This window comes from Dasypus novemcinctus, chromosome 17 (genome assembly GCF_030445035.2).
Source record: "Dasypus novemcinctus isolate mDasNov1 chromosome 17, mDasNov1.1.hap2, whole genome shotgun sequence".
In the NCBI taxonomy this organism is placed as follows: domain Eukaryota; kingdom Metazoa; phylum Chordata; class Mammalia; order Cingulata; family Dasypodidae; genus Dasypus; species Dasypus novemcinctus.
In genome coordinates, this window is record NC_080689.1 from 32,372,490 (window position 1) to 32,387,922 (window position 15,433).

The window sequence follows — 15,433 nt, forward strand, 5'->3', positions numbered from 1 at the left end:
TCACATTGCTTTGGTTTTCTTTGTGTGAAATTCTGTTATATTTAATGTTGAATCCATTCTGCAGTGATTTTTTAAAGTTTTTAATTCATTCTGTGAGTTCTTTACTCTTTTCAGTTCTTCTTTGATTACCTAATTTCTGAGTTTTCCAATTCTGATTTATTTTTCTTACATCACTCCTTCTCCCCCCCCACCCCCATTTCTTTTAGTTTTTTTTTTTTTTAAGATTTATTTTTTCATTTATTTAATTTCCCCCCCTCTCCCAGTTGTCTGTTCTCTTTGTCTATTTGCTGCGTCTTGTTTCTTTGAACGCTTCTGTTGTCGTCAGTGGCACGGGAAGTGTGGGTGGCGCCATTCCTGGGCAGGCTGCACCTTCTTTGACGCTGGGCGGCTCTCCTTACGGGGCGCACTCCTTGCACATGAGGCTCCCCTACGCGGGGGACACCCCTGTGTGGCAGGGCACTCCTTGCGGGCATCAGGACTGCACATGGGCCAGCTGCACACGGGTCAAGGAAGCCCGGGGTTTGAACCGCGGACCTCCCATGTGGTAGATGGACGCCCTAACCACTGGGCCAAGTCCGTTTCCCTAGTTTGTTTTGATATACTAAATTAGAGGTTTCATCTGTTTAGTAGTAGTAGGCTTTTTTTTTCCCCTGGTGCTCTTTCTTTGATTGTAGGGATTTTTATATGCTTTGAGAAAAACGGAGCTCAGTGGGACATGGAGACTGATATGAAAACAGGCAGAGAAAGAATTATTGAGAAGCTCTCCCAACAGAGGGTTCTGAAGAACAGACTTCAGCCCACTCTTGGAAGGGGGGGATTTCAATTTATACAGAAGTTTCCTAGGTGGGAAATGGGGAAATGATAGTTGATTGGAGGGGGTAGAGGGTCCAGGTGGGGTACAGGGACCAATAGGAAGCCAAGCCCTAGAGGTGAAAATTTTCCCTGATAATGCCTAGAGGATATTATCTCCTCTCTTCTCCTCTCCCCTCCCCTCCCCTCCCCTCCCTTCTCCTTGCCTCTCCTTCCTCCCTCTCCCTCTCTCTCTCTTTCTCACTTCTTTTCTCTCTTTCTATTATTAATAATTACCTTGTATAGAATTAGACCATGATATCTTCTTTGGCTCATTTTTATGGAAAATTGTTTTTTCTGACCTTTTAGGCAGATGTGGTAGACCCTGTGTCTTGCAATTTTAATTGTTTTCCCAGCAGTTTTTCCTTACTCTAGGGCTTTGTTGAACAAGTACACTTTTGTTTTCAGAGTTGTAGTCTCCAGATTGCTCTAGTACTACTATCTGACCTTATTGTACTGTGGTTTCCAGTTGGATCTTACAGAATCTCTTCCCATTTATTTGATTGGCCTGTTACACTTTCCAGTAAGTGGCTGTTAATTGTTAGGTAGGCCTTAATGATCTGGAGGCAAAGGAGGCCCAAAGGCCTGTTTTCTTCACCACCTATCCCACAAAACCCAAACCTGCTTCTTCATCATTTCAGTAAAACAAAGGACATAACTGCCAGCCCCAGAAGAGAGAGAATTAACAAAGAGATCTTTTTCACCCAGTTGTGAGAGGCAGACAATATGGGCTGGTAGTTAAGAGATCTGGCTTTGGAATTGGACTGCATGGAAATGGTTAGTATCTTAAAGTTGTTTTGTTTGTTTGTTTGTTTTTGTTTTTTTAGGAAGCAACAGGGATTGAACCTGAGTAGTGGGAAGCAGGTGCTCAACCATTGAGCTAAATCCCCCTTCCTGGTATCTTAGTTTTATCACTTAACTAACCATGTGTCCTTGATGGCTAGTAGTCTGAAACTAAGTATTGGTAGGGCCATGCTTTATCTCAACAGGGAAGAATCCCTTCCATGTCTCTCCCCTGGATTCTGGTGGGTAGTGGGCAACTCATGATGTTCCTTGGTTTGTGGCTGCATAACTCAGTTTCTGTCTGTCACATGGTTACCTCTCCCTCTGTTTCTTCTGTTGACTCTCCATATTTTCTCTGCTTATAAGGACATCAGTCATACTGGATAAGGTCTCATTCTAGCCCATTTTGGCTTCATCTTATTAACATTTTCAAAGATCTTTGCAAATAAATTCACATTCATACGACTAGGGTTTGGGACTTGAATATGTCTTTTTTGAGGGACACAATTCAATCCATAACAACATCTAAATGTTTCCAAATTTATATCTGCCTTGATCCCTGTCTTCAATTCCATAGTCCTATATCCAACTGCCTAACTTCTTATGGATTCTCTACTTGCATGTCTAATAGGCATCTCTGAATGAACATGTTCAAGACTTAACCACCACCTGAGTCTGCAGTGGGAGGTGGTGACAGCCCGGAACTAACCGTGGGCCTCAACCCCAAAATGGTGCTGCTGGCTGAGCACCCCCTGAAGCTGCTGCCTGCGAATAAGCAGATTGAGATGGGGCCCTTCCTTGTGGTAGTGTCCCTCCTGCCTCCCTTCTTTAATTGCCTCAGGTCCCCATTGTTTACTCCCCCGAAGGAGGACATAAGTGGCAGCATCACAAAAATCAAGGCTGTGTATGATACCAGCCAGGCCAACTTCCAGACCTTGCAGGACATCCTGGAGGTGGAGAAGAAATATATGGAGCAGAGTGGCCCAAAGTGGGGGCCATGTTGGCACTGATGTGGCTGAAAAGAGAGAGAGGTCTCAGCTTCATCCAGGTGTTCCTACAGAGCATTTGTGAGTGGAAGAGGGACAAGAACCACCTCAACACCACCAAGGCCTACGAGATGGCCCTCAGGAAGTATCACAGCTGGATTGTGCAGAAGATCTTCCAGGCAGCACTGTATGTAGCACCTTACAAGTCTGACTTCCTGAGAACGAGGAGGAATGCTTGGAGAAGACCCACCTCTTCCTGGTTAACTACACGGCCAACATTGATGTCATTTATGAAACGTAGACCAAGATGAACACTTAGCTCAACTACAAGGTGTAGCCAGTTGGCTGCCTGCCCGAGGACACATGCAGAAATAGGCAAACTTGACTGACTGAATTGAGCTGGTGGCCACCCCTGGCCTGTGTCCCCAGAGCGGCCCAGAGCATGGCCAGGATCAGCGGGGACTGCCTCAGTCTTTTAATTAGAAGTCTTTTTTTTTTGGTCAATAAACAACTATCCTACTTCCAAATCTTCTTCGAGTTTCACAGCAGCACAGACTTAACTTTTTGCCTTCATTTCAGTGTGGTAAAAACCAATTAATGTTTCTAATAGAGCATTCCTTGAATTTTTGTCCACCCCCTTCCCACCCCCCCAAAACCCCCATGTGGAGCATGACTCCAGGGGAATTTAAAAATAAGCATGTGCCCTTATGAGGATCTGACTGAACGACATTTGGGATATTTTAAGGACCCTGGTGAGTTTGATTTGAAATTATGTAGTGCCCCTAATGTGGGATTAAACAACAAGAACAAAAACCAGTGTGTGTCCTCCTTTGGTTTGTACAGCCCAGCTTACAGCACTGTTCTAGATCCTGCTTTTTCTTACTGTCCTTTGCTAGACTTTTTTAAAAAATGCTGAAACCAACCAGCAAGGCTTTGATGACCAAGGAATGCTCATTTTAAAGCTGTCTGGCTCAAATAATTGGCCACAGATGACTATATTTGCATTCTCCTGCCTAATTATTTTCTTCAGGGACAGCTTTTCCAACCTAAGAAACTACCTAACACTAGTATTTTCTTCAGCTCCTGGGACCCAAGAAAATACCTCTCTGCCTTAACTGTTGTCCCTGGCACTAAAAAGAGGCTGTCTTTTTAAGATTGCTGGAGCAAACAGAGCAACCCAAAAAAACTGATGTGTGTTAAAAACCCAATGAAGAGCAATTGGTGATTTTTATGTAGAAATTTAATAATCATTAGTAAATAAATCTCTATTTTAGAATAAATATAAACAATTGGTCACCGATATATTAGGACCCCCCATGCCACCAAGTTGCTCTTTCTTAAAATGGGTTTCTTAAAATCAGGGGTTGTTAAAATGGGACCTGCAGACCTTCAAAGTTTCTGTGGATAACATTTAGGGTGATCCATAAACTTGGATGGAAAAAATCATTTTTGTTTTCACTACTCTCAATTTCCTCAGTTTTCAGTGGAAACCCAAATCACAGTAGTCTTAGCAGTACTTTGACTTTTTCCTTTAGAAATGAGATGTTCCTGTACCACATTATAATTGTTACAAGTAACTCAAAATATTGTGAAACTCTTCATTACTTCAGAATTATAGTACTTTTTAGACCTGCCACTGAAAACTATTTTTTCTTCTCTCCTCTCTCCCTTCCCCATAGTTGTTTTCTCTCTCTGTCCATTTGCTGTGTGTTCTTCTGTGTCTACTTGTATTCTTGTTAGCAGCACCAGGAATCTGTGTCTGTTTTTGTTACGTCATCTTGCTGTGTCAGCTTTCCATGTGTGCGGTGCCACTCCTGGGCAGGCTGCACTTATTTCGCGCAGGGCAGCTCTCCTTATGGGGCGCATTCCTTGCGCGTGGGGCTCCCCTACATGGGGGACACCCCTGCGTGGCATGGCACTCCTTGTGCATGTGAGCACTGCGCGTGGTCCAGCTCATCACATGGGTCAGGAGGCCCTGGGTTTGAGCCCTGCACCTCCCATGTGGTAGGCAGGTGCTCTAACCTTTGAGCCAAATCCGACTCCTGATAACTGTATTTTTAATGTAATTGAATTCTTTGTAATTCTAATTATCTTATGCATTTTATGCTTTTTTTGATTTCTAACACCATAGATTAGTTTTTCCTGTTTTTATAGTTTATTTAAATGGAATAATTTTTCAACATTATGTTTAGGAGATTCATCCATGTTCTTGCCACTAGTTGTATCTCCGTAGCTTAAAAATTATATGCACATGATAAAAAACGTAGGGGCAGAGTTATCATCTTGTAGAATTTGAAAAAGTTCCACAGATGATGTTACATTAATTCCTCTTTTGTGTGGTACATTATCCCTTGCCATGTAAAGAACTGCTGATTTAACGTTTATTAAATGGCAGTTTTACATTTTTTTATAGGCCTAAATACATATTGTTCAGATAAGCATGTAGTCTAATTTTTAGGACACACTGTACATATCCAGTAATAGGTTTTCATTCTCACATTAAATTCCCAGGTAAAGCAAAATACCATTGCCAACAAACCCCAAAAGCTATTTCCATTATGACCTACCTTTTCCTTTTGTAGGGCTTGGGAAAGGATTAAAAATGGTAATTTCGTCCTGACTTTGAAATTTCTGGTTTTGCTTTTGAGTTAGGATAAGAAAATCTAAATTATTCTCATTTGACATCCCTCACTTAACATAAATTAATTTCACAAAATACGTGACTTTCTGAAATGACTTGTTTTCATAAATTCAGTCAACTCTAGGGTTATAGTTTATAGCCTTTTGGGAATTTTAAAAATACTTTCCAGCATATTCTCATCAGTAACATGTCTTTATTCCTAGAGTGTGGGGTGTGGTTAATACCTTGTTTTCCAATTATAATAAATACTGTTAAGTAAATTGACAATTATCCAAACCCTTTTGAACTTTCCATATGAATTTTTATTTCAAAAATCTTGATTGAAGCAAATGCCACTGACTTTTATTTAATTCTGAAAGCATTAAGAATTTAAAAGAAAGGAGAAAAGCCAAATGTTCTGTTTCTGAGGGGAAGGGATATTCTTCCTTGCTTTCCAATCAAGCAGTGGAGCTTACTACTTGAACTTTGATGCAGATATATATGAATGAATATGTTAAGATCCTGGGTTAAGTGTTAGTATGTAACTTTTCAGGCATTTCTTTGAGCATGAACTGAGTGTAGATTTTAAATTTTCATTGCTTGTATAAATTTTAGAGATATAGTAGTAACAGCTGTTAATCTAGGCATCATGTCTAGTAGCAGACTAGATAATGACCAGCACTTGGCTAGATCTAGGAAACTTTTCTTAATAACTCTTAAGAGCATATGTGACCTCAGTTAAATTTTGAAAAGAAGTACATTAATTTCATGTGCAACAGCTTTTTAAATTCGTACAACAATTATGAGGTTGGGGATTATTGCCCCCATTTTGTAGAAACTGAGGTACAGCAAAGATTAAGTAACTTGACCAAGTTACCTACCCTTGTAGGTGATAAATTCAAAACCAGGATTCAAATTCAGACAGTCTGGCTCTGTTGTGACAGTAGATGAATGGTTGCCTAGGTGAGGCTGGAAACAGGAATGCAGATTTTTTATTTTCTTAAGTTTTATTTCATTGTTGAAATTCTCTTTATGGTGGGGTTCCCCCCGCATTAATGTCCTTAGTTCTCTTCAGAGAATTTGTTAAATTTCTTGAAAAGAACACTTCTGGGTTTTTTTTTTTGTTTTTTATTTTGTCTAGGACAGGAGTGTGGCTGTAAGTTTTCTGCATAAGAAATATGTATGAGGGGAGAGATGGTGTTGATGTTTCTAAATAACTTTCAGTAGCTCCCAGTATTTTCATTCGCTTTAAAAAATTTTTTTTTTTTAGGTACTGGAGTTGGAGATTTGAACACAGGACCTTGTATGTGGGAAGCCAGCACTCAACCACTGAGTCACAATGGCTTCTCTGAATTGTTTTTCTAAAAATATTTATTTATTTATTTTTCCAGGAGGTACTGGGAACACAATCCAGGACCTCTCCCCTCCCTTTCATTCACTTGTTATTCTAACCAGGGCACTGACTGTGTCTAAACTGCTGATCCTTCCTTTCTGTTTCATTTATTACCTGCCACATTCCCATTTGCTTTATATCTATCAAAGATTTTTGATGTCTTCAGACCATTGATGATGTTCCACTCACCTTCCTCTTTCTGCTCCTAATTTTTCATTATTACATGTTTTATGTCTTTTAAAAATCCCTTTACTAATATCTAATGGAATCTTGGGAGAGAGGAGCTATAAATGACTTTTTTCCACCTGTCTTGAACTGGAAATCCTTTTATCACATGGGACATATATCTGTGAATGATTATTTTCAATAGCAAAAGCATTTCACAAAAGATTAAGCTACCATAGCACATTTGTGTCTATAGAGTTCATCTGATAAGTGCATGGAGAAATTTTAATATATTTGATGGATCCTTTGTTTTTGAGAAAATTCTGAAACTTAAGATTTCATGCCTTGCTTCTTAAAGGACTTTTGAAGCATTTCTTTGCTTATTCTCATTTTTTGAGCTTTTCCCCCTTCTTTCCATTTCTTTTGTAACTTTTAAAGAACTCTGAGATACATTTAAATGAGCTGATCTTTTATGTATAAGTGTTAGTCCAGGCATCTGTTAAAACAGAAGTGATATTTATTTTGACTAAACAGTTTCTGTTCTACATATGTGTTTATATAATATTTTCACACTCCATAAATTAAACAGAGCATATACTTGTATTTTTAGGTTGACTACGTTTTCTTGTGATATTTGTCAAGGAAATGGATATTAATGGCCATTTAATAATAAAAGAATTTGGTGCAGAATTATTGCATGGAAATGAAATTTTACTGAGACATAAATTTTAGTATTAACATATGCAGCTTATTTCAACAGCCTTGTAAAATGAAAATTTAAGTTGATTCCATGTACCAGCACCAAGATTTAATAGACATATTTTGCCATGTTTGCTTCAAATTGCTTTCAAAATAAAAGAAAAAGTTACTAATGTATTTTAACCATTACCATTTCATTTTTTCTCTCTCCTCTCACCTGGAAGTAACTACTATCATGATAGTCTTGATGATAATAGTTTTAGTATTTATACTAAATTAAAAAAAAATACTTATGTTACCTATTCATGAATCTGAACTAAATTTTTTGTGTATGTGAATTCTGTAATTTTACATAAATGACTTCATACTTTATATCCGTTTCCCACTAGGTTTGTTGCTTAACATAGTTTTGAGATTTATTCATGGTGGTACATGTAAATGTACTTTAAACTCTGTAGAACATTACATTATATAGCATCATTGTATTTCTTTCCCTAAGAATTTCTTTATGGGTAGTTACGCTTGTAAAAGTTACCTGCATCTATCTGTTAAGTTACCTTATACTTGGAATTTCTGCTATTGTTCTGGTTTCTGATTCTCTATATGTGACCTGTTCCATGCTCCCCACCCCCACCCACTACCCCCTACCCCCCCTGGAAATTTTTAGGGTTTTTCAATCTTTATCACTTGGTTTTGAGATTTAAGTTATGCTTTTTGTTGTGGGTTTACTTTGATCACTTTTGCAGTAAGCTTTCAATCTGGACACTCCTGTTGATTGGTTCTAAGAAACTAGCCAGAATCATTTCTTTGATAAATTTCTTCTCATTGTTTTTTTTCCTTCTCTGGAATATCTGTTACTTGGATGTTGGACCCCATTCTGGACTGATTCTAAACTTTTCTTCTCTATTTGAGTGTCTTGTTTGTTTTTGGAGGGGGGAAGGGCGAGGAGTGTGGGGAATTTTGTATTTGGGGTGGTTTTCCCAGCTTGATTTTCTAAATGTTCCTTGAATTTTTAAAAACATTTCTGTTGTTTTAAATTTCTGAGTCGATTTTTTTCTCTAGGAATCTCTTTATATAGCATCTTATTCTGGTTTACTGGATCCAATACCGTTACTCTTCTTGTGGATGTTTTAGTTTTTTTCCTACTCCCTGTACTCTTTTCTCTGATTCCTTTTTGTTTCTTGGTTTAATTTCTGTTTTCTATATTAAATATTTTTGTTCAGTATTTGGTAATCCTTGGAAGTCGAATTTAATTTTAGAAGCCTTTTTGGTTTTTTTTTGGTACCAGGGCTAGAGATTGAACCGGGGGCCTACCATTGAACCACTGAGCCATGTCAGGTCCCTCAAGTTGGGTTGTTTTTTTTTTTTAATTTGTTGGCTGGTTGTTTTTTGTTTTTTGGAGACACCACTCCAGAAGCCTTCTATGGATGGAGAGAGACTGTCATTCGGTAGGCCTCACTGTAGGGTGATTGCGGAGACCTGATTATTTTGTGGGGCGTTTCTGTGTTAGTAATCTGTAGTTATCTTCTCAGGGACTCTTGAATTTCCTCAGAAGACTGGAGGAAATTACCTGTTGCCTACTTGAAAGTTATAAGATTTCTTTGATTTGAGTTGGGGAAGGAGACTGAGGGTTTCATCGTTCATTATGCAGATTTATAGCTTATTAATTCTGAGTTTTCAATAAGGCTTCTTACCCTTGTTCTTAGCTAAATCTGTTTTCTCTAAATCTTAGAGTCTTATAAAATAGTTCAGTCTTTTCAGAGTAAACCTCCACAGTGTTTTGCCGTGTGTGGTGTTTCAATTCATGCTGCAAATTCTTTTTTTTTAATCTTCCCCTTTGAGAAGTGGATTCTACATCCCCTTCTCTTGAATCTGAACTGGCTTTAGTGGCTTGCTTGTAACCACTGTGCAGTCGAAGTGACACTTTGTGACTTAGGAGGCTGGATCGGAAGAGGCCTTGTCATTTCTGCTTGGTTTCTTTGGGACATTCCCTCTGGGAGAAGTGAGCTGCTTTGTAGTAAGTCTAGCTACCACAAGATCATCATACCTGAGAGGTCATTTATAGGTGCTTCTGGAAACAGTCCCAGCTGAATTCCCAACCAACAGCCAGCATCACCTGCCAAGCATGTAACTGAGTCTTTTTTTTTTTTTTTTTTTTTTAATTTTTTTATTTTTTATTGACTTTGTAATAATATTACATTAAAAATATACATGTGAGGTCCCATTCAACCCCACCCCCCCACCCCCCCTCTCCCCCCCCCCAACAACACTCGTTCCCATCATCATGACACATCCATTGGATTTGGTAAGTACATCCTTGGGCACCTCTGCACCTCATATACACTGGTTCACATCATGGCCCATACTCCTCCATTCCATCATGTAGGCCCTGTGAGGATTTACAATGTCCGGTGACTACCTCTGAAGCACCATCCAGGGCAGCTCCATGTCCCGAAGACGCCTCCACCTCTCATCTCTTCCTGCCTTTCCCCATACCCTTTGTCCATTATGTCCACTTTTCCCAATCCAATGCCACCTCTTCTATGTGGACACTGGATTGGTTGTGTCCATTGCACCTTTATGTCAAGAGGAGGCTCAGATTCCACCTGGATGCTGGATGCAATCCTCCCATTTTCAGTTGTAATCACTCTAGGCTCCATGGTGTGGTGGTTGTCCTTCTTCACCTCCATCTTAGCTGAGTGTGGTAAGTCCAATAAATCAGATTGTAGGTGCTGGAGTCTGTTGAGGCTCAGGATCTGGCCATCACATTGTCAGTCCAGAGATTCAAATCCCCTAAATATATCTTAAACCCCAACATTAACTGCACCTCCAGCACATTAGCATGAAAGTCTTATGAAGGGAGATCCCATCTAAGTCCAGATTCATCACACATAAACACCATTTCCAAAGAGGGGCCATCTGCCCTGGCAGTTAACCCCATCGGCCATGACCATAACTCCCATGGGTCTCCCCAGCCCTCAAAGGAACCAATATCTGGGGGTTGTATCTGCTTCATCTGTCTCTCTGACTCTGCTCAGTTGTGCATGAGGGCAAACCTTCTGCCAGCCTCCAGACTCTTTTTTAGAAACTCGTAGCCATATAAACTCATTTCTCCTTTCCATTTCCCCCTTACTTTAGGTCAAACAGCATTTTAAAGTCATGGTATTTTATGTAGACATGGATATTCTGCTGATCCGCATTGAACCTTCCGTATAAGGTCATTTTCCAGTTGCATCATCAGTTGGTAGTTGATAGTGGTCCCTCGTTGCCAGGGAGGCTCATCCCCGGGTGTCATGTCCCACGCTGGGGGGAAGGCATTGCATTTACATGCTGAGTTTGGCTTCGAGACTGGCCACATTTGAGTAACATGAAGGCTGAGAGAAGGAAATTCCCAGGCACAAAGTTGCTCTAGGCCTTGTGTAACTGAGTCTTGAGATGACTGTCACCTCAGCCAATATCTGTGCAATGATATTAAAAACCCCAAGTGAGAGCTGCCTGGGTGAGCCCTTCCTGATTCCAGATAAACAAAATCATGAGAAAAAGAAAAAGCCAGTAAGTTCTGGGATAATTTGTTGTGAAACGATTGTAACTGGAATGCCATTATAGGGGAAAAACAGTTTCAGGTAGTCTGAGGAAGGGAAATAAAGTGAGAGATCTGTAAACATACTTTCTCCTAGTTCTACTGTTTTCAGCCCTAGCCTGCATTCACAATTTCACAAGTATACCTCCAAGTTCTGGACCTTCCAAAGTACTATGTCACAAATTGCCAGATACCCTTTTGTCTCTGTGTTTTCCAGTTTCCAAAATTTTGTAGGTTTTTCTCATCTGGTGTCATCTTCTTTTCACTTAGACAGTCTGTTGTTTTTAATTTCTGTTTTTTACACTTTAATTTTCATGTGGGTTTTGTAAGGGAGAGGAGAGGAATTCGTGTGCACCTAGTTGTAATAGGTTAGTGTGTATTTCTACACTGATTTGTATTTCTTGTTTTTTTTTCTCTTTCAAATCAAATATCCTTTGAAGTAAGGATTTACCAAATGAAATATATTGGAGAATGGTATTTTGAGATATATTATCTGCAACACAGGTATTTGTTTTGCAAAAAGGATATTTTTAAATGATTTGAACTCTTTTCAGTTTTCATATATCTGAACAGTCTTTATATTATCTGTTTTTGCAAGATATCTTCAGTGGGTATAAAATGAGGTTGATTTTTTTTCTTTCAGTTCTTTATTTTTATTTTTGAAAGATTTATTTATCCCCCCCTCCTTGCTCCTCCCTGTAGTTGGAGTTTGCTGTCTGGTTTCTGTGCCCATTTGTTGCATGCCCTCTATGTCTTGCTCGGTTTCTCTCTAGGAGGCACTGGAAACTGAACACAGGACCTCCCATGTTGGAAAGAGCCCCTCAGTCTCTTGAGCCACCTCTACTCCCTGCTTTGTTGTGTCTCTCATTGCATTTCCTCTTTGTGTCTCTTGTTGTATCATCTTGTTGCATCAGCTCACTGCACCAGCTTGCTGTCTTTCTTGTCTTCTCTAGGAGGCACAGGGAACCGGACCTGGGACCTCTGGTGTGGTAGGTGGGAGCTCAGTCGCTTGAGCCACATCCACTTCTCTCTTTCAGTGCTTTAAAGATGTTGCTCTGTCATCTTCTCTGACAGAGATCTGCTGTTCTTATCTTTGTTTCTCTATGTATAATGAATCCGTTCCCCCTTCTTTGGCTGCTTCTAAGATTTTTTCTTAATTCACTGGATTTTAAAAATTTGACTTTGATGTGCCTTGGTGTAGCTTTCCTTTTTTTTTCTCACAATTTGTTTTTTCATTTCTTTGTTTTTTTTATGAGGTACTGGGGGTTGAAACTGGGACCTTATACATGGGAAGCAGGTGCTCAACCACTTGAGCCACTTCTGCTCCCCTCTTCCTGTTTCTTGATCAAGAGATCATTGCTCTTCTTGGTCGTGGGTTTATGGTTTTTATAAAATTTGGAAATATTTCAGCCTAATATTTCTTAAATTTTTTTCCATATGCTTCTCCTTTGGGAACTTCAGTTTCACTTATATTGGGCCATTCAAAATTGTCCCACAGCTCATAGATTCATTTATTTTAATTCCCTTTCCTCTGCGTTTCATTTTGGATAGTTCTATTGCTATGTCTTCAAGTTTACCAATTTCTTTGATTTCTTCAGTATCTAATCTATTGGTACTTTCTTCCAGTGCATTTTTCACTTCATATACTATAAATATTTTCATCTCTAAAAGTTCATTTTGGGTTTCTTGCATATCTTCCGGGTTGCTACTTAATGCTTTGGATATGTGGACTGCAGAAAGAGCTGGTCGTCTGTAAAAAGTCAGGTTCTAAATATTTTTGATGTCATGAGCCAAATGGGCTTTGTTGTGAGGACTCAATTCTGCTGATAGAGTGCAAAAGCAGTCTATGTGATTTGGGGCTTCATCTTTCTAACCTTGTTTCCTTCATAAAATGTGGATATTTCGTTTTAAGCCCAGTTAAGGATATTTAAAGGGGAGATTATATAAAATAGTTGATACATAACAGATGCTCAAATGTTGTTGCTTTTGGAGATTTTTTAAAAAGTATTTTGAAAATTAACTTTAGAAATAAAATTATAAAAAATATATAATAATTCAGTGAGCCAAAGAATAGTGAATGAGTACTCCTAGCTATCTTCTAGCTTCCCACCCCCCAAATAGAGGCAAACAATGTTACTAACTTCTTTTAGAGTTCCCAGAAATATTCTGCTTATACAATATATATGTGACTTTTCTGTATATACTTATTTTAAAAAGAAAAAGCAAACAATTTATATTTTTCTAATTTTGTAGAGTTTCACATAATCACATGGATTTTATTCATTATTTGGCACTGTATGCTACTGAATAGATGAACTAAAAAAAATTTTTTTTACCAATTAGGAGATGTTAATATTCTTTCTAGTCCCTGGGCATTATAGGTAAAATTGCAGTGAATGTTTTTTTCTATATGCCTTTGAGCACCTCTGTAATGTGTATGGTAAGTTTCTAGAACTGAAATTGCTAAAGAGATTTAATAAGTTGTGCTGTCTGGTACGGCAGACACTTGGCCAATGAACATTTTCTTTGTGGCTAATTTGTATTCATTTGTGCTCCAAGTGTAAAAAACAAGCTGGATTTCAAAGACCTATTACCAAAAAAACAAAAAAGGAAAGAAAAAGGACAAACAAAACTATTTTTTCAATATTGATTTCATGTTTAAATAATATTTTGGCTATGTTGGATTACATAAAATATTAAAATTACTTTGATCTGTCTCTTCTGACTTTAATGTGACCATTAGAAAATTTAAAATTTGTTAGTTGTTTGCCTTTTGTTTTCATAGGATAGCACTTAACCTAATCATTTTATGTATTCATAGACATTGCAAGGTAAGCTTTTAAAGAGGTTGAATTAAATTTTTGAGTGTTTTGCTTTGTTTTCTTTTTTTTTCTAATTTAAATTCACATGCCTTAAAATTCACAAATTCACATATGTACAAATGTTTGGAAATAAAGCTAGGAAGGAAAATATTCAGCTCTAGGTCCAATGGCTCTCCCTCTGTAAATGGTTAGGCTAATGTGTCAACTTGGTCAGATAACTGTACTCGGTTTTTTGGTCAAGCAAGCACTGGGCTGATTTTAGTACAAGGACAGTTCTGGAGTTTAGTCATCAGCAATGAGTGACGTTTTATCTAATCTAATCACTTGAATGCTTTAAAAAGGGAAGTGATTTCCCATTCAGGGAGAACTTCCCAGCTCCTTTTTGGACAGCCAGCATCTCCCAGAAACTCATCAAGAACCTTCATTAGACTTCATTGGAGCCCCTGGTTTTTAGTCTGCCTGTGGAACCTGAATTTGTGCATCCCCATGGTCATGTGAGACACTCTTATAAAATTGCATACTATTGACAGATATCCCCTGTTGATTCTGTTTCCCTAGAGAACCCTAATACACCCTCTTTGGGTCCTCCCTCCCATCTTCCTTCCCTCGCTCCCTTCTTTCCTTCCTTCCTATAATTTAATACTTAATACTTTAAAATCATTTGTACATCATAAGTGATGGATCTCATATTCCAAAATATCCAATAAAATTTATATTTCTTGTTTTTTAAACAACTTAAAGTTTCCTCTTTTAACCATATTCACATATATAATCCAGTGCTGTTAATTACATTTAAAATAATGTGCTTGGGAGCAGATGTGGCTCAAGTAGTTGAGTGCCTGTTTCCCAATTAGGGGGTATCCCTTTTCGGTTCCCAGTGCCGCCTAGAAAAAAACAAATAGTAAGCAAAAACAAATGAAAAAACCAGCTCAGGAGAGTCAGTGTGGCTCAGTGATTGAGCACCAGCTTCCCACATACAAGTCTTCCCCACATACAAGGTGAGGTCCCAGGTTCAATCCCTGGCCCCTGGAACCTCAAAACAAAAACAAAAACAACAAACCAAAATAAAATGCACAGCTCACTTACACTGATGCTCCAAGAAATATAAGAACTTAACAAACCAGACACATTTAAGGAGATTGAATCTGTCATCAAAAATCTCCCAGATAAGATAAGTCCTGGACAAGATAGCTTCACAGGTATGTTCTACCAAGCATTTCGAAAAGAATTAACACCAATCCTGTTTAAACTCTTCCAAAAAAATTTAAGAGGAGGAAAAATTACCCAATACATTTTATGAAGCCAACATCACCCTAATTCCAAAGCCAGATAAAAATACTACAAGAAAAGACAATTACAGACTAGTCTCTCTAATGAACATGGATACAAAAATTCTCAACAAAATACTTGCAGATTGAATCCACCAGCATATCAAAAAACTTATACATCATGACCAAGGGGGATTCACTCCTGGTATGCAAGGATGGTTCAATCAATATAAGAAAACCAGCAGACGTAATACACCACATTAACAAA

At 38.5% G+C, this 15,433-nt stretch overlaps 1 protein-coding gene and 1 pseudogene across 6 annotated transcripts in view; both read left to right on the forward strand.

Moving 5' to 3' along the window:
* The window catches only part of PPM1B (protein phosphatase, Mg2+/Mn2+ dependent 1B), a 129,653-nt gene that overhangs the window by 54,852 nt on the left and 59,368 nt on the right, over positions 1-15,433 (forward strand). The gene's annotated exons all lie outside the window — the stretch shown is intronic.
* On the forward strand, positions 2,361-2,955 carry LOC131273951 (glycolipid transfer protein-like; annotated as a pseudogene).